This window comes from Ostrinia nubilalis, chromosome 9, assembly GCF_963855985.1.
Source record: "Ostrinia nubilalis chromosome 9, ilOstNubi1.1, whole genome shotgun sequence".
NCBI lineage: Eukaryota > Metazoa > Arthropoda > Insecta > Lepidoptera > Crambidae > Ostrinia > Ostrinia nubilalis.
The window spans coordinates 12,062,055-12,086,725 of NC_087096.1; the positions used below are offsets into that span (position 1 = coordinate 12,062,055).

At 34.9% G+C, this 24,671-nt stretch overlaps 1 protein-coding gene across 1 annotated transcript in view; it reads left to right on the plus strand.

Moving 5' to 3' along the window:
• The first annotated feature begins 387 nt into the window (after positions 1-387).
• LOC135075025 (uncharacterized) overlaps positions 388-24,671 on the plus strand; it is a 96,496-nt gene continuing 72,212 nt past the window's right edge. Inside the window, exon 1 of the mRNA XM_063969397.1 lies at positions 388-450. The gene's annotated coding sequence lies outside the window, so the exon portion shown is untranslated. The remainder of the gene's footprint in view (positions 451-24,671) is intronic.

The window sequence follows — 24,671 nt, forward strand, 5'->3', positions numbered from 1 at the left end:
ACAGAGCGCGTGGACGCACAGGGTCACACACGAACCAATCACAGAGCTCTATTCAACGCTTTGCATTTGATTTACTGCTTTACTTAAGCAAGTATCGTTTGTGAATACGTAAGTGTACCTACTCGTACTAAGCATCGCACGTCTGTGTAGAGTTCAATGTAGTTCACATTTTTGCATAAAATCTACTGTGCAAACCTCTTTTATACTTACAAAGCCAGACAATATCAGTTAAAGAGATTACACGCACTAAATACAAGTAGAACTAACGACTCTCTCACATCAGTCCCCTGGTAGCCAGGGAAATTTCCCTAATTTCCATGGCCACATCTGATTACCTGAATATATTCGGTTATTCTAATAGCCCATTGTTAAGTGTGGTTATCTTTTGCAGATTACGAGATTGCGCGTGCGAGGTGAGAAGCAGCCACGGTATCGAGTCACTACGCATAGGTAAGTGGAGCTTTGTAGGGTTGCTAAGCTAAAGATTTATTGTTTAAAAGTTGGATCCATATTTCAAAGCTTTTTTGGATGATTCCAATTTATGAAGAAACATGTGAAATGTGGTGGCAACTAACCACTGTTTATATTTGAACTTTTTTGGGCCTTAAGACAAAGCCGAAAGGTTAAGTGGTAGCAACTAGCCACTGTTGTTGTATGTTTGTAAAGGGTTAAAAACATACTACCTATTTCACAGTATTTTAATTTGTAGACTGAATTTTTTGTGTTATTAGGTGAAATAATCTACGGTAACAGATAAGGAAGGGTAAATACAGAAAACACAGTGTTGGCTACTTAAAAAAAATACAAAAATTTTTCGTGTGCATGCGAAAATGTGTATCATTAAATTCCCTGTTTCCCTGTAACCTCATAAATACATTTTTCTTGTAATAGACCTGCTTGTATCAAAGTAATTATTTAGTAGATTATACGGAAAATCTTCCACAATATGCGTGGCAACCCTGAAATTAAGACAAGTCAATTGAGTTAAAAGACGTGCCCTTAGCCTATAATGTGCATCGTGGGTAAATTCCTTCGTGATCATTCTTTATTGTCTTAGGAAGTATAATTAAAATAGAAGACGACAAACATGATTGACACACAAATGATGCTAAATGTGTACTTAGCAATAAATAGGAATCAGATGTGTTTTATTAAAGAAGATTTCCCTTATTTGTTTTTATGCATGACAAGGCAGGTATTAATGAGCGCAATCGCAGCTGGTGTTAAGTGAGATGCAGTCTAGGATGGTACATCTGCCCTGTAAGTGCCTAACTCTCGCGTTGAAAAGGCCCGGGAAAGACAGCAGCAGGCAGCGAATTCCAGTCCCTAGCTGTTCGCATTTTTATTTAGGAAGACAACATTCACCTAATTCCATTAGCGCATTGTTTTACTACCCAGCAACATTATTTATAATTACTCCGCTAATTTGTGTAATAATTGAAATAATTAATACAATTAAATTAAACAACCTTTTGTTTACCGACTTGCAAGCAATAGTAAAAAAATATAAAACAATATTTATGTTAAATAATAATTGTCTATATTAAATCTACCTATCGTAAATCAAATTGTCAGTAGGAAGTAAAATATTTGGTATTAAATAAGTATAATATGTCGGATTGTCAGTACTAGATAATTTCAGTATAATAAATGGTTTTCAGTTGTTATTATTTGTAAAGATAATATTCCTTTGGAATAGTTTGTGAACACGTTATTATTGCCATTAACTTAACATCGTTTAATGGCTTAATCAAAGTTATAGTGGGAATGTTCTAGAGATTTAAAACGGATAATTCTAAGACTAAGCACACATGACTATTTTTAGACTAGAGTTAGAACAACCAACTATTATTTTAATATCACATAAAGTCGTAACGTTACACGTAGATTCTAATGTCCTATAAGTACATTTATGTTCATTAGGAAAAAGCTTCTCTTATTCCCATGATTTAAAACCGTTTTCATAGCATTGATGCGTATACTATTCTAATATAGAAAACCTGGCACCTAAAGTACATACCTACTAGAAAAAAATACTTGAATAAAAGAACATGCTTTTTGAAGTCGGTCAAAAAATGTCCAATATCTTTGCTTTTCTCATCCCTTAACCATCACTTGAATTACACTCGCACGCCTAACCACAGTATGTCCTCACCTTTAGAGGTATTTTTAATAAATCTAGTTTCTTATGTTAGTCAAAGCGCTTGTTTATATCGACAGATTGAAGAAAATTGTAGGTTGAAGCCTCATACCTCATGTTCATAGTAGATAAAAGTTCTTCGTGATTGGAATATGGAATTACGCGGTTCCAATTAACGTCAGTTCCCAGGTGAATGTCGTAACTCGTAACTAATGTCATATCAGCGATGACACATGGTATTGAGAATAAGCTTGAGTTAGATATACCTATTATTATGAGTAGATTATACTTACTTTGGCGGGAGGTTTTTTATGAGAACAGTGTGAGAGAAGATAGCCAGTTCCTCTTTTCTGCCAGGGCATCTCTTTCTATCAGGTGAGATGCAGGCTAAGAATGGGTCAGAAAATGAGAAACGGGACTATTCCAACCTCTCGTTCCCCCTGCTGCAACTCCTGTGTAGCCAGGATCTACAGCTTGACCGCTGTTGTTAAACTGTCGTTGGACCTGCAACGAAATTAATCAGAAGAACATAGGAGGAGTTCGAAGTTAAGGTTCAACTTACCTCCAAGAAAATGAGAAAGTCTATAATAGGTATAATTTTATGCTAGCAATGAAAGAATTAATAAAAAAACCTGCCAGGCGCAGCACTTCGGAAAAAAAAACTCCAGAGATTTTTTTTATAATTCAGTAGAATGTTGATTTTGTAAATTGCGCTTAAGAAACGTGTACATGTATATTTACTTTTCAACCGACTTCAAAAAAGGAGGAGGTTCTCAATTCGACCCGTATGTTTTTTTTTTTTTTTTCTATGTTTGTTACGCGATAACTCCGCCAATTACGAACCGATTTGAACAAATCTTTTTTCGGCGTATAGGTAATACCTCAAGGGTGGTCCCATTTAAATTTAATAATAGAAAAAACAACCCCCAAGGGTGGAAAATTGGGGATGAACTTTTTTATACGCAATATCTCCGCCGATTATAAATCAATTTGAACGATTATTTTTTTGTTGAATAGGTATTATCAAAAGGGTGGTTTCATGCGAATTTGAAGAAAATATTTCACCCCCAAGGGTGGAAAATTGGGGATGAACTTTTTTATACGCAATATTTTTAATTTTTAGTTTTTTTTTGTGTTCACGCATTTGAAGTCGGTTTTATTTTTTTAAAAAGTTAATTATTTGAAAATCCTCTTACCACGGGATTGTTACGGTATAATATAGGTAAAAAATGTAAGCACGCATTGCTAAAGGTGCAAGAACCTCAAAAAAACGAACGCTTGTCAGACCTAAAATGGTTAATACACACAACAGCACATCAGATTATACATTCATATTGCAAAATAGCCCGTATCACAACTGTATAAGATACTTGTGCTTAGTTTAACGTGCCTATATTTTTACATTACTGGTAACGGTAACAAAACGTAATGTAATGGTTATTCTTAAGGGGATTATAAACTGCTCTTAATTTTGATAAATGAGCTTGAAACAGCCGTCCTATGTATTTCACTCTGTCAAAATAAACTGGCGTGCCGCGTTAGGAAATTGATTAGTGTGAGCTACGCCTTATTTAATTTACACCTTGCGTGGAAGGTAAGCAATTGCTGCATTTCTAAACACCTACCAACTTCATAATGGGTAATTCTTTTCTTAGATAATGTCCACAACAGAGAAGCTTTTGACCTGCATCTCACTTGCCGGGCTAGGATGCGCGCCGTGATAAAATCTTATCGCTGATTTTAGACGACAAACATGTGGTCATATCACGTAAAATTGGTAAAATTTCGTGATAAAATCTTATCGCGGCACGCATCATAGGCCTACTGATCTTCTTCGTGTCGTGTCGACAATAAACCTACACAGTGCCAGTCCAAAACTCCGCCACAAGAGTTTCGTTGTCATTAATACATTAAATCCTGCGAGCAGTTGCTCGGGCACTCAGAGCACGACATCATGTGCTTCATCGATTCACCTGATGAAATGTGATGATCAGACCGAAGGTGGAAAGAACTTCACTTAGAATCCTCAACTACCTACCTATGTACTTAATAACAAAAATTTCACGCGCACTATTTATACCATTAATCATTGTTAGTAATGCTTCCTGGTTTGACCTCTGTTGAACTTGTAGTACAAAAGAATTAATGATTCAATTTGTTAACAATACATCAATAGGTCTTATTTACTTTCTATCGGGTAGCAAATATGCAAAAAAGTAAGCCTACTAAATAAGTTCGCAAGTTTGGATCTCTAGAAATACCTACTAGGCCAGTAGAATTAAACACAAAAATTGATTAAATCGGAAATAATTCCTACAAAAGATTTTTTTGCTTTAATGGCTTCATTGGTTGCCCATTAAGACTCTCCTAAGTTTTCGACTTCGACAGAGTTGTGCTTAAGTGGTGGGGGCCCCCGAAAGGGGCGTTTTTTCGGTTTTCCGGTTATACCGCGTAAAGGACTTACCCTATCGAAAAGTGGTCTTCATGACGGTTGAAGGGCACCTAATCCTGCATTGAATAAGACCAAATTCAAATGTTTTGGACAAACCGTTCCCGCGCTAAAGTTCGGAAAAGTAGAAAATATACGTATAATTAATGACCCTCTCCACGTCCAATGGCTTGTTACCCACAGGCTTCCAAGTCTTGAAAAGGGCCACCTTAACCAGTGTAACCCAATCAAGGCTTACGAGCTTGATGCGCCTATCCTTGTGCGTCCCAGCCGTTCCTTAACTGCGGTTGGTGCACCTCTTCTTTGCACTCTCCTGAACGACCCTGTGTTACCTACTGTGGCTGTCCCTCTTCCTTGCAGCCTCCTGCATGACTACGTTGCCTAGCCGTATGCCTGGTCCAAGGTTCGACGCCACAAAATCAACTTCGCACGCGTGAAAATAGTTTAAATACTATTTTCCGTGCTTGCAACATTTTTCTTTGCTGCTTCGGCTCTATTAGTCGTAGAGTGATTGTATATGTCACCGGAAAATAACAAGACTCGTAAGTTGATCAATTTTCTAGGAAGTTGATCAACTCTCGGAAAATATACCTAGCCGTAATTTAATAATTAACTATATTGCTACAAGTAAAATCATCCACAAATGGGCCAATCGTTGCCCAGTGTACTATTTGACGGTACACTATTATCCGTCACTTAATACACTTTTCTCTGATTGGTCGACAGCATTAATTATAAGCATTTAGCAAGTGTTTATTCATAGAGTTACAAACACGTTGTTTTAATATTTACATTTTAGAGATAGGGATATTAAAGTTATGTATAGTTAAATAAATGGAAAATGTTTAAAAAAATATTATATTGGAGCTCAGAGTTTTATTTTTGTAAGTTATATTAATAATAAGTAGGTAAGTTTGTTTATTTCTACCACTACAGCCTGCATTTCACTCATCATAAATAAAATGACGCGTTATAATGAGAATTATTACCACACAAAACAACAATTGCTAATTTTACTACTGTAAATAAAGATAATAGATAGATTTATTTACGTTTAAACCGGTAATGGCGGCGGCCGGGTGGCGGGGAGCAGTATAAAAGCACGTGAGTCTTTCAACCAATCAACGTGCACCTTGCCTTTGTCGGATGATTTAACGGCAAGACGCCGTAAATTAATCAACTTACTAAAATACATACGTTAAATAGTACATTTCAAATGCCGTTTATTATTTTCCGAGAGTTGATCAACTACCTAGAAAATTGATCAACTTACGAGTCTTGTTATTTTCCGGTGACATATATATCCTATAGCCTTCCTCAATTTATGAGCTATTCAACACAAAAAATATTATTTCAATCAAACTAGTGATTCTTGAGATTAGCGCGTTCAAACAAACAATCAAAAAACTCATCAGCGTTTTAATATGAACTTGTTGTTGTTGATTTTTGGCGTCAAACCTTAGACCAGGCATACGGCTAGGCAACGTAGTCGTGCAGGAGGATACAAGGAAGAGGGGCAGCTACAGTAGGTAACACAGAGTCGTTCAGGTGAGTGCCAGGAAGAGGTGCAGCAACCGCAGTTAAGGAACGGCTGGGACGAACAAGGATCAGCGAATCCAGCTCGTATGCCTTGATAGGGTTACACTGGTTGAGGCGCTCCTTTTCAAGACTTGAAAGCCTGCGGGTAACGAGCCATTGGACGTGGAGAGGGTCATTAATTATACACATATTTTCTACTTTGCCGAACATTTGCACGAGAACGGTTTGTTCAAAACATATGAATTTGGTCTTATTTAATGCAGAATTAAATGCCCTTCAACCATCAGGAAGACCACTTTTCGATAGGGTAAGTCCTTTACGCGGTATAACTGGAAAACCGAAAAAGCGCCCCTTTCGGGGGCCCCCACCACTTAAGCACAACTCCGTCGAAGTCGAAAACTTAGGAGAGTCTTAATGGGCAACCAATGAAGCCATTAAAACAATAAAATCTTTTGTAGGAATTATTTCCGCTTTAAAAGCTAATTCTACTGGACTATACTGCAATTCACGAAGGCGAGTGAGCTTTACATTTACACGTACACACACAAGTAAAGCTTTCGTGAGTTGCAAGAACTTTAATGTAAAGAGTTCATCATAAATACTGATGATGTGACGTATATGAACGTAAAACGATTTTGTGTGCCTTACTCCACTGTGCAGAATAAGCCGCGAGCAAAACCTAGTTCAGAATACATAATGTATTAAAAATCGTGCTTAATATAGTCATTATACTGTATTAAAATCTAGAATATTCTTATGGATCAAACTGCATTTATTATGCGTTTCGACACCGTAGTATGGCGCTCGTGCAATATAAGGCTCCGCGGATACTAAGTTGCTTTTACAGCGTAGAGTAGCTAAATAGCAACAAGTTAAGTAAATTGAATTTTGTGGGCATTTTAGGTACTTACTCACTTTGATCAATGTTCAAAAGAGCTGTGGAAATAAATTTAGCTCTGCTAACAGCAGCTTTAGCCAAATTCCAATTAGCGGTGTAGACTCGTGAGACGATTGTCGACGAAAATATCGAAATATTTAAACCAACCAATCAAAAGCTTTCTAAGCTTTAAATCAGGTTAAGTTTTGAACTTCATTCTAGAATATCCGTAAATTACTTGGCTTTGTTGCACCACCCAACTTAGACCGTAACTATAACGATAACCGGTGTTTTTTGTATGGAGTTTGACAAAATTTTGATGTTTGTCAAAGTTAAAGAAAGATGGTGCAATCCAACCCCAGACTTTGTGTGAACTTTCAGTGATTTTGATGCGCTATGATAACGGTGGCAAACAAATACAGTCAGAACTTCCTCCTTTTTTTAAAGTCGGTAAAAATGACTCAGTTTACTCGCGCCCTAACGCTATCTCAGACGACGGGGGCGGGCCACAAAACATCATAAGTAAGAGTGTGAAATTATAGCTTACGCCAAATATGGTAAGAAGGCTATTAGCTATGCATATATATTTTCATAATATTATACATTTTATTCCAATATAAAAAAGGAGTTTGAAGAAAATCGCGCTACTTTAATACAAATTACGAGTTATGAGATAAATCGCTTCCGGCGAATCGATTCAATCGGACGATGAGATCTAATTAGCATCGAGCAATCGATTAAACAGTGAGTGATAAACTTAATGATCTGCGTTTTATATCCGATCATTAGAGTTGTATGACACCACCCAACATTGATAAAATCCTTATTTAAATTGATTTTGCTTTTTAATACTCTATCAGTACTAGTATTGTTACATGGGAAAGTAACTAGTCTGTCACTCACCTTCTCACGCTTGAACTAATGAACAGATATAGATAAAATTTGAGTTTGTGTTTCAAAAAATGTCTCGGTTTTAAAAGAGGGAAATGAGCCTGTGAATTTCAAAATAACGCGGGTGTTGATGTGAGAAAAAGCTAGTTTTTAAAAGGTCTAAGTTGTCATGTAATGTGATAATTAACATTAACTCAAAATTAAAATTTATCCACTATATAAAAATAAGTCAGGTTCTCCTTCCTGACGCTAGGTATAGCTCCAGAACGCACGAACCGATTTCCACGGTTTTGCATTCGTTGGAAAGGTCTCGGACTCCGTGAGGTTTATAGCAAAGAAAATTTAGGAAAAATTTAAAGGGGATAAAATGGGATCCACGCGTACGAAGTCGCGGGCGGCCGCTAGTAATGATATATAAATCTTTATTGAACAAATGAATGTACAAATAGTGGATGATTCTTTACGATCCAATAAATCAGGAAAGCAAAAAATGTGATGGTCATTGAGGAAAAGCCTGCGTTTCTGCATCAATTATTATTGTGGTTATAACGCGAAAAAAGTGTGATATATTACATATTATTTTAATTGTACAAACGGAAACCATCTTAAACTTAAGAAAACTAACAAAGTTTTATTTAATTTCAAATGTAGGTAGTAGAGTATTTTTTAAGACTTGTTTCAATTTATAATACTTTCTACTCCTTAACTATCAGCTACCAAACACTTTAGAGTACAAATTGAGACACTGATTCGGTAATCCGATTGAACATGATTGATGGAAGCGATTCGAATCGATACAAAAGTCTACTCGAATATGATTTTGGCAATGTACAATAATCGATATTAATCAAACTGGTTAAATGTCCAAGTTTGTATGATCGATCGATGTGCGTAGGTGTAGTGAAGATAGAACAGCCAAACCAGTTTTAAGATAAAGAAAAACTACACTGTAGAGCTTTTCTTCCACTAACTTTATTTTTAATTTACGCTGCGTATAGGTAAGTAATACAACTTAAAACAAAGTAAAGTAGGTACATACTGAAATATCATAAAGTACCTATGCGTAAAATTGATCTGACACATCTTGACACGAAATTATATTATTATTTAAGTAAAAGTTTGTTATGTAGGTACGTCAACTTTTCAGTGCATAACATGTTGCATTCAAACAATTTATGCAAAAAATAGTAACTAATATGAGTGTATTGTTTTAGAATATTTTTTTCTAGAGCTCAATAAATTAATAGAGCGCAGTGGGAACCTCTAGTTCATGATTCAGATTATCACCTCACTACTAACACATACTTACTCATAAAAATTTTTGCTATGTTATAACTATGTTAATATAAAATTTTGTGGTACATGTCAAATAAGTGACAAAATAAAGGCTAGTGTCTCTACAGCCATGACGAGTTTTGCATTTTTTTTATTCTCAACGAGGAAGCTCTTGGCCTATTTAAATTAATTTAAATTATTTAATTTAAAGGAATAAGATGTGCTGGCTGATCTGTTTGGTGGACTACAGTGCGTACTACTTGGCTGCGCGCACGCACTGCCCGGGGGTACGATAGGAATTCAATTACTATTCAATTGGAAAGAGTTATTGAATGCTATTTATAGCGATACAAATACAGAGTAAATATTTAATATATCGTACGTCTATAAATCAAGACGTAAATAATTGTTTTCTTTAAGTTTTTCTCTTAGATTCAGCTGCCTATTACAGCATCTAAAGACTATTTTAGATTTTCTCCGTGATTTTGTTTGTGTGGATTCAGTAGTTTTCCGTAAAAGAGAAGAAACATCGATTCTCAAACTTTTTGGTACTGGAATTATTTAGATATTTATTTTATTTATATTTTTTTTTAAGATTAAAGTTTCACTTTGTTTCTTAGTTAGATTATCTAACGCGAATTTATGTAGGTACAGTCAGCGTCAAATAGATCGTGACACCCAAAGTAGCCAATAATTTTAACCTTATTTCATTTGTAGGTAACAAAGACGTGTTGCGAACTTTTTGGCTACTTTATGTGTAATTGGGTGTCACGAACTACTTGACGCTGACTGTACATAATCAAACAAAGAGGCTGGAAGGTCTGACTAAAACACAATGATGAATTTCTCCAATGGATTATACATTTTATGCTATCCATATAAGGTTCAAATCTTGTCTTATTGTGGTAAGTGTGCGGTGCTTTATCCTAGACTTTTACAACCTACTTCGGACAAATAAAGCTTAAAGCCCGTAAGCCTGATTGATGTCAGATAGAGAAGAAATTACTACAATTGTAGTGTATTTATGACATTCCCATGCAATATCGTAATAAATGCAGACAGTATAAGTATTCCAATTCATTTATAAATAGGTACCTAAGTACTACATGTTCCAATATTTTGTTTAATGTAACATGCGAACTGCGAATGCTCGACGCCATGTTCAACTTAATGCTTATAATGTGTCATTGCTTTCTGTTTCTTCGCAAAATCAAGTGCATTGATACACATTGCATCGCCGTGAATGTTCGGACCAGTGTGTCATTAAAGTGTATCTACAATCTTAATAATACATATGACAAACGAAAGCCTTTGTTTTCAGTGATTTCCACATTTTAGTAACATTGTCAGAAAAAAAGAATTTGATTTCGTTTTTCAGAGGACATGTTATCAGTCGGTTCGAATGAGCAATACAATTATTTTGTTACTAGAGTCCGAAAAAGTCAGTGGCCAGCTTAACACTGGCACATTAGAGCTTCTCGAAGTTGTATTACAAGTAAGCTCTCTAGTGTATTCTCACCTTAACATTGCCTTATCCTACGACCAGTTTGATTCAATGCAAACGAATACTACCCCGTTTATTATCAATGCGTATTGTGTGCAGGCATTAACGTGATATAGTGGCTATAACATTTGTTAAGGCATGTAATACTTGTCGCTTTGTCTATTAATGTTTGTAATAACTATTGTTCCAGTGATATATTACTTTTAGATCATTTTGCAGTGTTTAAAATAGTCCTACTAACTGTGACGCCCCTGTCCGAGGGACCAATGAACTCATGGATGTTTTAATAGAAGACGATCATTTCGTCACCAACTAGCTGAAAAACTGGAAGGATTACCTACTTACTTTTAAGCAAGTCAATTTTATAAAATGATGCTAAAGGAGAACTTAAGCATAAATTGGTCTTAACATTATCACAAACATTGTTCTTCGTTTTAGAATACGGCTCTAAAACATTGTTCAAAATACAATCTTCCATCAACAAACATAAAAGGGCGCAACAAAATGAAAAAGTATAATAGATTGAAACGTAAAACAGCCTTTTTAAAAGGCAACTATATCAAACTAAGAAAAAAATACACTCGCTTGCATAAAACTGACCAACAAAGACTTAGCACTATTTTTATCAATTTGTTTTTCTTGGAATCGCGTTAAGTAATGTGGAAACGCAGTGTTTAAGACGTACTAGAAAATCACTTTAACACTCAGGGTTGTCACCATTGAGTTTTGAATAAAAATACCGAAGATACTTTCTGGTATCAACAAACCTTTCAGTCGGTGTGGTATTCACGAGTCAGTCAATGTCTTTGGAGGTATTGCTGGTATTACTAATATGGCAAACAGTAGAGACGTATGTAGTCTTGGGAAGAGTTTATTTTGTACTTTGTGTAATTTTTATTTCTATAAAGTTTTCACTATAACTACCTATACATGTTATTGGATACAGATGGATTTAGCTACTTTAGTTAGGTTTTTTTTATATTAACGACACGACGATCCTTTCAGAAACGAGATTTCTTTTGTTAATGTATAATAACAACGATGGAAAAAAGAAGTTTCAGCATTGTAAAGGTTTTTGTTTTCTAAACAAAATTTTCAGAACCGAAACATCTGCAAAACTTTCACTACTTTTCATTCCTTTAGCCAACGTTTACAACGTACTTACTCCTCTAATCTTGGATTAATCTTTTAAAAGCAGTTATGTAAACATTTAAAAAATCTCTCAGTTTGTACAGAATTAAAAAATTTAAGTCATTGTGCTTTTTCTCTACCGCCACATGAAAATGTTACAATATTTTTTTAATATCTTGTACAAAATTATAGCAGCCCTACATTAGAGCGTCGCGTGCGCACGAGACCGCTGGCGACACGCTCCCGACCCACTTGCTTGACGTCTTGCTTGTGCCCCGCCGAGCTAAATTATTTATAGCTCGGACATTGTTGCTATATTCTAAAATACTGCCTTATTAGTGTATTAAGAACACAGATCACAGAAACTAAAGGGAGATGTGACAAGGGGGCGTGGCCCGTGTCGCAGCAATATGCCCAAAAACAGAACACATTGCTGCAGACGTCATAATTTAAACAGTTTACATTGCTAGCGTAGTACTAAAGGTTATTCGAACGTTGAGTACTGATACCGAATGGATAATGAGCACATATTTTGCTTACTTTAATGTGTCAATTTCTAATGCAATACTGAGTTTAGAACTCAGCCCATTAGTTGTCATCTCTCTATATCTCTATGATTAGAAGCACTAGAGATTCGGTAGCGCCATTCAATGAGTTAAACACACTAATATCTACCATAACATGGTTTTCCAGAGACTATACGCGACTATTTGATTCCCGCCTCTCGTTCCCACCGCTGCATCTACTGTGTAGGCAGACTTCTGTTGATAAAAAACCCAACCAACCAAGGCCACAGGGTAGGAGTTTTCATGAAAGCATTCAGATGCTTGATTGTTGAAATAATGATCAAGAAATGGGTAAACAAATTAAAGCAAATTGGAGACCAAGGGCTACATGTCCTATTAAAATTATTTTACTCTATTTAGTGGTCCTCCCGCAGAATCTTCAACTCAATTATTTACGAGTAATAAGAAATATCACGTGCGCTTTAGTACTTATTTGAATTCCATACCTATAATGTAATGTTTTAACTAACATTACTTTACGGCTTTGACTCTATATAAAAATGAGATAAAATTTGCGTAAAACACAAAAATATGATTATATGATTCTATAACATTTTTACACAGCGGTTCTTAACTGCCATTCTAGTTGTATTTACGCGATATAATAAGCTCCGTCATTAAACTAAAGTAAGTAATCTTGTATGGTTAGCAAAATTAAGCGCAGGCTGTTTTCTCACTATAAAACAGGCTAATTCTGTCGCATAATGGAAATAGATGCAGTTGGAATTAAACACTATTTACTCCTCCAAAAAATATTTTGGCCGCAAGTACGCGGCGGATGAAAGCTAGAGGATACTCGAGAATGAAAATGGGAAGTTTTATGGCTGCTATCTACAAAGGTGAAGCTGAACTGAGGACATACTTATAGCAAACAATATAGTTAACTGAGGTAGGTACTCGAAGAAATAGTGCGGCCATGTTGAGAGGATTGTATTATAAAGCATATCTCGGAAGGCCGACAGGTCGACAGCCGGTGGGTCAGATCATCGCAAGCTTAGAGCAGATGACTGCCATGGCGTGAAACCACACAAGACCGAAGTAAATGGCGACATCTATCAGAGGCCAAGACATAAATATTCTAAGGCTAAGTTGCACCACTGAACATCAACCGTAACTATAAAGATAACCGGTGATTTTTGTATGAAGTTTGACAGATTTTTGACGTTTATTAAAGTTAAAGTAATGGTGCAACTCAGCCTAAGCATGCAAAATTACGTTGTTGTTTATAGTAAAAGTGACCTTACTGTATATGACATGTATTGTACAAAACATACAATTCAAGAATTACGCTTGCGCGAGAGGACGAATGCTTTTTCTATTTATTTATCAGTTTTTTTATCTCTTTGGTTTTTTAGTCTCGGTGCTTGCATACCATTTACCTTAAATTCCAATAAAACCATTTTGCTTTAGCTCTAACTACCTAGGATCGCTTTTACTACCGTTATGGGTTATAAATATTTTAAAATGTGTACCAATGTGTTACAGTGTGGGGTAGGTCGTAAGTATACGTTTAAAGTTATATTTAGTCGATGAAAACTACCTAATAAAAACTTTTAGATATTGTGGAGTGTTGAAAAAAAATCGTAGATTTTTCTTTAACATGCCTGCAACTGCATTCATATTACGTAAATTTTTTCAATTGTCCAAGGAAGTAATTGTGTATTTTTAGTGTTTTGAATGCATTTAGAGCGTGTACATTGTTAGCATGAAATGCTAAAAACAAAATAAATGACCACATTTTTAGACCATTTAGCTACTTTTACATTAAAGAAAGTTGGAGAAGGTATGTATGATATCACCTAATTGCCTTCGGTCGTTGAACCGATTATCGTGAGTCATAAAGTACCTGCTCATATTTACCCACATATCGGGATTTACCCGGGAGAAATTTTAGAGAAAACCATATTCCCCTTTCTCCTTTCTTCGAAGACAATCATTTTGAATGATTTTCGCAAAGGCAATTGAGCAAAAGGTACAAATTTTATAAACACAATAACATGGACGTAGACTACCGGACAAACTTTGTGCGAAATACTCGTACCTGCCTGAGTAGAGAATGTGTTATTTTTTTTTGGTTATAGGAACCTGCCAATTAAAAATTTAAATCATATCCACGACAGACTTGTCACTAAAAATCTCGTGTTGATTAAAAAAAAACTAAATCATGCAACCTCGCGATCGCTGAGCTTCCTCAAAATCGAAATAATTTAATTGACGTTGAACGAATGCAATTAAATTTGCAAATTGCTCGCACGCAAAGATAATTATACTTGACTGCTATCTCTATTATGAACATCAACCGTGTCGTCCAACAAAAGCTCCCTAACATAATTATAGTTTTACGACCACTTTCTTCGACTAAAAAGTGTGTACTTCATTGTAATTCAATAAAAAAGAGGTAAAAAAGCTAACTCGATTGTCACGGCTGTCCGACAGAGAGGTCGCACTGCCGGAGTGTCGGTTATGTTACGATTGTAAGACTTTTTTATTTGAATTTTTGAACAGATTCGCTTTCACTTGGATGTGTATTACCGTATTAAGTGATGTTTATGTGATGTCGATGTTTTGGAAATATGGATGTCTTTAATTATCGTAGAGACGTTTAAAAGGAAATGTAATTAAGGATTGATCTAAGTCAAAAATAGAATTTATTTTGATAAACCCATAGCTTACTTCCCAAAACAAATGATTAAATAATATGTAAACTTCCTATTAAATTAAGATAATAATTTTTTTTATACACCGACTATATTTCCGACTAAGTCGACTGCCATTTTTTTGCCTCGAAATACAACTAAAAATCGACATGAGTATCGACAGTTCACAAGCACGTGACAACACTAAACTGCTGTCGATAAGTTTCAACAGTATCATCGTTTCATTAAATAATAGTTCTTTTGTAACAATTATGCTAGTACTCAGGTAGAAAATCAGTAGATAGGTTTACTTACTGCTTATTTTAAATTTTTTGTGCTTTTGAATACCAAAATGCGAATGTAGAGATGTTTATTACAGAGCGAAGCTTAGATTTCGATTTAGTTTAATTGAAGCTTTTGATGGTCTAATTTTAATAAGCATAAGTCCCTATTTCGAATGGTGATTTTTTATACAAATATGACAACTATAGGCCTTATAAAGAAGCTCAAATATGTGAGGGCTAAGCTCGGTATTTCTTTACGAGATCGAATCAGAAATGAGGATTTCTGTAAACGAACAAGTCAATGCAAGCAATTCGAACTATTTTGGCGTAATGAAATTAATTCCACGTCTCGAAACAAAGCATAATATCTTTGTGTTAATTTAGACCACCATTTAAATCATAAAACGTCTAATTAAAAACATCCAACGACAAAATAGTGCAGTATATTGAAGTGTTTTGTAACTCTTTCACGTCAATTAAACTTGAACCAGTTTTATAGCCGAAGATTATAATCCGTTCTTTGAAGTGTTCAGTGCAGCTTTATCTTTATAACCATCAATATTTTCAAGTTATGTAATTCTTTATCGGGACCGTTAATCTTTTGATATAATTGTTTTACCGCGCTAGAACAATTTGGAGAGTTGGGTAATGATTCAATGTCAAGTTTAACGTAGGGGAGACCTAGGAGAGTTGTAAATAGAGATGGTTTGGAACCATAGAGTAGAGAGATGCTATCTAATGCGCTGTGTTCGAAACTCAGTGTCATTAAAAATTCACACACACACAAAGTAATAAAAATATGTGCTCATTATCCACTGCGGTATCAGTACGTTGAGTACGTTCGAATAATCTTTAGTACTACGCAAGCAATGTAAACTGTTTACATTATGATGTCGCTGCTGTCATCATTGCTGTCACGAGCAATGTGTTCTGTTTTTGGGCATATTGCTGCGACACCGGCCCCGCCACCTTATCACATCTCGCTTTAGTTTCTGTGATCTGTGGTTGGAACAAAGTCAATTTTTCTGAACCTATCGAGACTACTTTATCGAGTTAGCAGCTTCACGAATTCGTTACTCTTTCGACACTCCACAGTTTGCGTGAAATTTTCAACTTGCTAACTGTCATAAGCAGGTCGCCCATGCGCTGAACTGACCAGGTCAAAACCGCACTAAATGGTCCACTCCACGAGTGCACAAGAAAGGCTACAGAGCGGGAAGAATGGCGACGGATTGTGAGACTTGCCACTGGACCGGGTGTTACGACCACGACCACTCTAGCCAGTGTAGCGACGAAGAAAAAGAAGAACTGTCATAGGCGCAGAGAATTGGTTTTGTGACAGCTCACTTTTATTATAACTCTCCTTGGTCTCCCCGTACATACGGCAAGTCAACGTAAACACTGGGATTTTATGTAGTTGTGTTAAGTGCGATCATGCAACAAAAATGATTAATCTAGTGTGGCTGACTGTACAAAAATGTGACAGTCTGAATCATAATAAATAAGACTGACGTTTACTAGCTGCCTCTATTCTCTATGATCTTAATCACTTATTTCACTTTCAACTATTGGTACGAAGGTTTTTCAGCTCTTCAATCGTTTTTATGATTTATGGGTAGGTATTTATATTATCTTTTATTATTATCATACTTGGTTTGCGATAATAGTAGAGTCTGGGGAAACATGCGTATTGGCACATAAACTTTTTTTTTAAATGGTGTACAAAGAAGCTTACTAACGAGACCAAATTTTTATAGATTTCCATTTTAATTTGTACAAAATACTGTTATTAATTAAGAAGTGGAAAGTAGAACACTTTAACACGTATCTGCAAGGAGTTTAGGAAACGGAAACTATACAAATAAAATTGATAACCTTTCGACAACTCCTATGTCGCCAATAATTGGGTAGTTGACCAATAACCAATACTTCCAAGAAATTTTCAGAAAGCGTTTCTATTCTATGTTATTCTAGCATTGAAAACCGAGTTAATTTTCCATTAGTGGTAAAATTCCAGTCTTTTTAATTGTCAGTCAATTATGATAGTCCTCTTTGCCATACAAAATCCATAGGAAAGTCTTATTTTGACAGCTTATCAATAAGTCTACTAACTTGGTGTCCTTTGCCCTACATAATAGGTTCTCCATATAGAACACGACATTAAAATACCAAAAATTAATTCAACATGGCAAATTACCATCGTAAAGAAGATGTATTATAACATCTTGTAATGGGCATGTCAAACAAATTATCATAATCCAACAGTTTAATCGCCTTCCCATCGCGACGTGTCATTACATCGATCCCATCACTTTAAAACAACCTGTATTATTTTCATTAGTGACTTTATGTCGTAACCGACATTCTTATGAGAAAGTACACAGCCTAAACGGTTCAGTATACTCATTGGTTTATAGATTCAACAGGTCAGTAAAAACATGATTTTGTAGAGCAATAACAATAATGGATTAGACTATCTAGCTTTTTCAGCCATGTAATGGCAAGTAAGCTTATTGTTACAGATATCCTACTAATATTATAAATGCGAAAGTTTGGATGTCATGATGTCTGGATGTCTAGATGTTTGTTACTCTTTCACGCAAAAACTACTGAACTGATTTTGTTGAAACTGTACAATGTTATTGTTTGTAACCCAGATTACCATAATAGGCTATAATTTATGCCGATCTGTGACACTAAATTTTACGCTAGTTGGTTTATAGATTCAGTAACAGGTCAGTAAAAGATTTTGTAGAGCCAATAATAAGAATGGATTAGACTCTCAGATGTTCAGGCGTGTAATGGCAAGTAAGTTTATTGTTACAGATAGTACTTATTATTTTTAAAGTTGTAACCTCTATTTTAATTGAGCATCATCATAATAGTAGTTATACAAATTAGGATTCAGAGTAACTCGCAACTCACATCTTTCGGCTAGTACCAAAGTAGACCCCTTTATCAAGTTAGAATAATCACACTATTTACATCCAAAAACAAACATATACGACTAAGCGCCACCGATTTCTTATGAGCTGTTTGTTTTTCCCAACCTATGGACAAGTTAAGTGGCTCATTAAAAAAATACAAAATAGCCGAATCATCCATGTCATTTTGATAATACAGTTTGTTCTGAGACAAAACGGAATCGTACATTGCATCTAATGCAAGTGAACGCGGATTATTTCGAGTGTCGTTGAACTTTGTAACGGTTCTCGAGATGTCATCTGTATTATGTCATCGATATAAAATGTGTCCGATGATCGAATCCAGTTGGGGCGTAATCGATTAACCTGGTAAAGTGGTCCTGTTATGGCCATAGTCGGCTTTAAGGGTTCATAACGTGTAATTTATGAATGGGCATCGCTGTATTACTGTAAGTCAGTAAGAGAGTTGTATATGTCAGTACAACTTTAGCAAACTTTTTGTTTGTATTACAATAATTATATGCCCAGCTATTCTAGTTCAAAAGAGTCATAGTAACTAGTACTATTGCGACCGGTTTCGATCTATTGTGATCGTCGCTACGTTTCAACTCACTGCTTAGTCCTACATCTTATTTGAGATTGCAGTATCTATCTTTTGAAAGAGATCATGTCTTATCTCAAAAAGAAACATACCGGCATTGTAGAACGCTAAAATATTGAACTCAACTGTACCTTGATTGACATTCTTATTTAATTTGGTTGATAATAAAATATTTTGATTGATTACTTGTCGTTAATAAACGTCCATTGTTAATTTCTAATTACATTCAACATTTTATTATTCTCAATTACTCCACAACCATAAATTGCCTTTATTGTCTCAGTTACAGTATGCATCAGTTTCTCCGAGCCTATAAAATGGAAATTTTTCACTAAAATATGCGAAAGATGCTTTAGCATAAAATCATGTTATGCAGTAAAACACATTTACGTCAGTTACATCATATTTTTCTTTTATGGCTCAAAATGAGTTTCATTTAAACTTAACTTCAAAATTTTACTTTCAAACCATAATTTAACTTAAATTGCTAATCTAATCTACATTTATTTGGCATAAAAAGTAGGTGTAATTTGCGGAATCATGTGCAAAATGTATATTTACTTTCATTTTCTAGTAATGGAGCCAGTTTCTAAGGCTACGATGCGTTTCGATCTAATTTGGCGAAAATTAAATATTAAAACTAACTTTTGTAATCCGAGGTAGGTATACCTATTCGTTCGTTTGAGCCAAATGACGTCCACTGCTGTACAAAGGCCTACTCAAAGGACTGGTCCTAAGCTGTCCGCATCCAGGCACATCTCACGGGAAGGATCGAGGTGAAGGTCACGACCGTCACCAGTCGTCGACTTTGTTGTGTTTTATAAGACACAAGTACCTATAAACCCTTGAAAAAGAGGGCTACAATAGTGTAGTGACTGAGTTTCTCGCGCTGCTTCTTTTCTTTTCAGCACTGGCTTTTTATTAACCCGAAGCAGTGATAGGGTTAAAGTAATACTGTGGTGTAAAAGCGCTTTTTAAAAGGCTAATTATCAGTAGAAAACTAATAACTTTCATGACTTTTACAAAGTATACCAGTATTAATATTTACATTATTATAAAGTACTGGAAATCTTGTATACTTTGCATAAATGTAACAAGCTAAAGTTAAGTTAATTTTATTGATGAAAGGTAGAGCAAACGGGTTCTTAGTAGAGTTCACGTCTCGGCAAAGATAGTATAAGGCTATAAAGCTCGTTGAACTGATGACCTCAAGATAGATGACAGTAGCTATTCGTACGGACTATGGCGCATCAAACTAAACATTGTGATGTCTTAATGCAGTTGCAATACGTGCTATTTTTCAACAAACTGTATATACTGACGTGAACATATTATTATTATCAGCATAGTAAATTAAATAAATATCCTTGGACATTTTACACTGCGCTTCTAGTCCCAAACTAAGCAAAGCTTGTACTATGGGTACTAGACAACGGATATAAACATACTTAAATACTTTTTTTTTTGTAAATACATACTTATTATACATAGAAAACACCCAGTCCAATACAAACAAATATGTTCATGCACACAAATGTTTGTACTGTGCGGGAATCGAACCCGCTACCTCCGGAATAGTTGTCCGTTTCGAACCACTACACCAAACGGCCGACTAATTATGTCTATAAATGAAGACATGATTTAACATTTACTAAATTAAGTGACACGTCTTAGAACTCACTAAATATACTCGTAGATAATCCTAATTTACTTAATTGAGGCGCTCAATAAGCAATTAATAAAATTATCATTTGAAGAGACAGGAAGTTGTTTTTTATAATTTAATCAACTAAACGGTACATAATTAAGTAATCGACAATACCACATTATTAACGTTTGATGTACATTTTCAACATAGTAAATTATGTCTTTAAATGAAGATAAGATTGAGCATTTACTAAATTAAGTGACACGTGTAAGAACTCACTAAATTTACTCGTATTACTCGTAGATAATAATTCTAATTTACTTAATTGAGACACTCAATAAGCAATTAAGAAAATTATCATTTGAAGAGAGAGGAAGTCATTTTTTTATAATTTAATAAACTAAAACCTGGTACATAATTAACTAATCGACAATACCACATTATTAATTACTTCCAACGCCTAAATAATATTTTATTTATAATTTTTATGTATTGAAAATAATTAGTAACATAATCAGCGTAATTAGTTGACGGTAATAAATGTATTTTAAGTTAATGAAAGAGTTGAGTTTTTAAGGAATTTATTACAAAAATACCGCCAAAGATTTTAACTCTTTATAAAAGATCGCAAGAGTGAAAAATAAGTTACATCCTTTTACAAATCACGTGGTGGTTAATAAATGGGAAATAAAAAATCTCCGTTTAGGTATTATTAATTGAAAAAAAAATCAGTAGGTACAAGAATACAGTAAAGTAGAAATAAAGACGAATTTCCAGTAAATGTTCTCAAGAGTTCCTCCTACTAATAATTATTAGTATTTAACGGTCATATTAGACCATAAATAGACATAGTGATTAGATAACGACTACATCAATTGAAGTACAAGCCTATATTTATTTATAACTTAACTTAATATTAAAACGACAAATCGGGTAAGGAAATTCATCAAGAACGGATTAAATATGGTTAGCAGAAAAATTGCATGGTTTATAAAGACAACCCACGAAGGCGATTAAGATAATGGTGAGCTGACTGCGGTTAACTGAGCAGGATTTACAGGCTACGACTTATAGAGCTATTAGATTAGATTTAAACATCTCGTTAAATCACATTAAATTGTCCTTCAAAACCTAGAATTATGATCTAAAGAGAAAAGCAGAGCAATACTTATACAGCTACAGCTAAAGGTGTAGCTTAAGCACAACCAATTTTCTTGAAAGACTGCTACAGCATTCTCATGGTTCACATGCACACAAGCAGAGACTGGAATTATCTACTTGTATCTGCGCTGCCACCATAGACTTTGTCCCAAAGGCATTACATAAACATGACATGTGCGTTAAAAGCTTCGAACACTATCGGTAAGAATATCTTTGACTATCAGGAGATAGTAACAGTGGTAAAAGCAACTAATAAAGGAAACATAACTGTGATTAAGTGCCTTGGTACCTATATTTTCGCTTAGTGCAGAATTGATAAATAAAGCATTTACAGCGAGATCTACTACAAAGTTTGGGGGAAGTGTAATTTGATTTATCACGAAATAAACCAATAATCGTCAAGTGTAAATGCAACTTTCCTAATGATGAAGTTTGCAATCATCGCTTTCCATAGGAGTGGCGAGCAAAAAATGGATTACTTACATAGTAATATGAAAAGGAAACTAAGAGATAAGATAGGCAGAAACCTATGGAAATTTAACAATTAGAAGAAGTAGTCCAAGCAATGCCACTATCTAAACACCATAAATAACACCAATAATAATCACCATTTTATTCATTATTATTTATTAAAAAAACAATCTCGCTCCTTTTAGTTAGAAAGTCGCAGTTATATTTCGAAGCGCACGCGCACGTCTTATTCATATTCAATTAGACAGTTGCGGAAACCATTCTTCCTCCGAGCCATATAGAGCAAGGCGCGTCCCTTAGTGTTGAGGCAACATCAATTTATATCAGACAACACCAGCAGTCAATTAAACCGTGATTCTGACCGAAGAACTGGTATTTTTTGCTTTCAACAGCACATCAACTAAAATTTATTGCAAAATCGACTGTAATACAAGTACATAAGATGCCACAGTGTATACCTTGATGTGCTATCGTCTCTACATTAAAAACGATTGCGCAGTGATCGTTTATCATATCAGCCTGATAACACGTGGTTCTTTAACAAGACAACATAATTAGGTAGGAGTCCAAGCACTTCAACAAGCAATTTTACGGAATCTTGAAAAAGTGGTATGTAATATGTAACAAATGGGAAGGGCACAAAGTACGCAGAACTGACGGCTGTTGAGGCAGCAAGGTTCTGGAGTGGAGGCCATGTACCGGAAAGCGCAGCGTGGGACATCCACCAACAAGGTGGACCGACGATCTCATAAAGGTAGCAGGAAGGCGCTGGATTCAGGCCGCCACCAACCGGCCATTGTGGAAATCATTGGGGGATAGGTACCTATGTTCAGCAGTGGACGTCCTATGGCTGAAATTGATGATGATGATGAATAGTAACAAGGATGAAAATGGCAACTGTCAAAGGTCCTCTAAGGGCCCTATCTTATTATGGCACCATGGTAGCGCCACTAGTCATCTTTAACTTCTAAATTGTAGCAAGAGTTTCGGTTGCTGGCAACGAATTAGTTTGGCAACCAAACTCATAGTCATAACAGATAACCTTTAGATAGATAGCATTTTGTTTGGTGGCTATGGTGTCAAATATCAAAAATAATATTTATTTGTCTGGGATAATTAAAATTAGTAACTTGCAATGCAAATCGTCAATAAATTTGCTCTTAACATTTCTTATTATTAATTTTTTTGCTCTACCAGAGCGCTTAGAGACAAATATTTGGCTCTAGGAGATAGGGCTCTTAGGATATTCAATTAAAACCCATCTGAATACGTGAATACGCATCATCATTGCAAAGTCACTAAGTTTAAATCATTTTCATTGACGTCGCTTTTAAAATAATTAAGAACCATTTACCTTTTCACATATCCATGTCAAAATTCGTTTTAGCTAGGATGACTTAATTTCACAATGAATCCTTTTCCCATACAAAATAAGGGACAGAATTGTATGTTATTTGCTTATCATAAAATTATAGGTGCCTAAGTTGCTAATTAGCTGTTACTATACAGAATCATGCTCATTTTTGTGCCTTGAAATGGCAAAGGCATAAAAACTCTTTTCAAAAGGGTAAAATGTAGTTCATAAATGTGTTCACTATTAATTAAGTAGGGATCCTCTCAACGAGTCCGACTACAAACCTTTAAAACTAGTGATGTAGATACGTCGATAGCCCATAAATATCGACTACTTAATGAATTCAAGAATGAAATACGATTATTCGTTTTGAATTTTTAAAGATAAGTAAGTAGGTACCCATTTATATTATAAGAGTACGTTTGATTATTGATTGGTTACGGTACAGTAATTGAAATAACTTCTCCCATTTTTGGTAAAATCAACTTATGTTGAAAGATACAATAAACAGTGATATTCCAATAAAATAAACTTAATTACTTCTGAATATTAACCCATTTAGACCGATAATTATTTTTGTAAATAAAATTTGATTTTTCATCAAAAACATTCAAAGGGAAGCATAAAAATCATGAAAAAAATATTTAAAAAAATAATCCATAAATAGGGGGCCATGGGGAGCCCGTACCATATAGGGTACAGTAGGTCTATAAGCATGCAAAACATACTCGTTGTTCAAACAAAGTTTTTATTGATTTATGTATGATATAAATTAAAAATAAAATCACATAATCACCAGTATCATATTTGGCACATCTTGTAAGACGTTTTATATTTGGCACATCTTGTAAGACGTTTTCTGTGATACTAACCACGTTTGGTTCTTTTTTCCTACTATCTCCGAAGTTAGTGAGGATAGCTGAAGAAGACTTAGCTTCTTCTGACTTGTTACGTTTAGTGCTATTTGTAATCGCATTTAGAAACACGACGATGGAAATTCAGCAAATCCATCGAAGAAAACTCTGAGGGTAATTAATTACATTGAAACTATCTTTATCGCCTGCATCTTCGTCAGTTTGATCATCATTAGCGGTCATCTGACAAGACAGCAGTAGAAAAATACCAAAATTGCTTTATGTTTGCTGAAATTGCCAAATTTTTCATGAGTTGTGTCAATATAGTGAAGCATCAATAGCCTAAAACAAATAATAATAATAAAA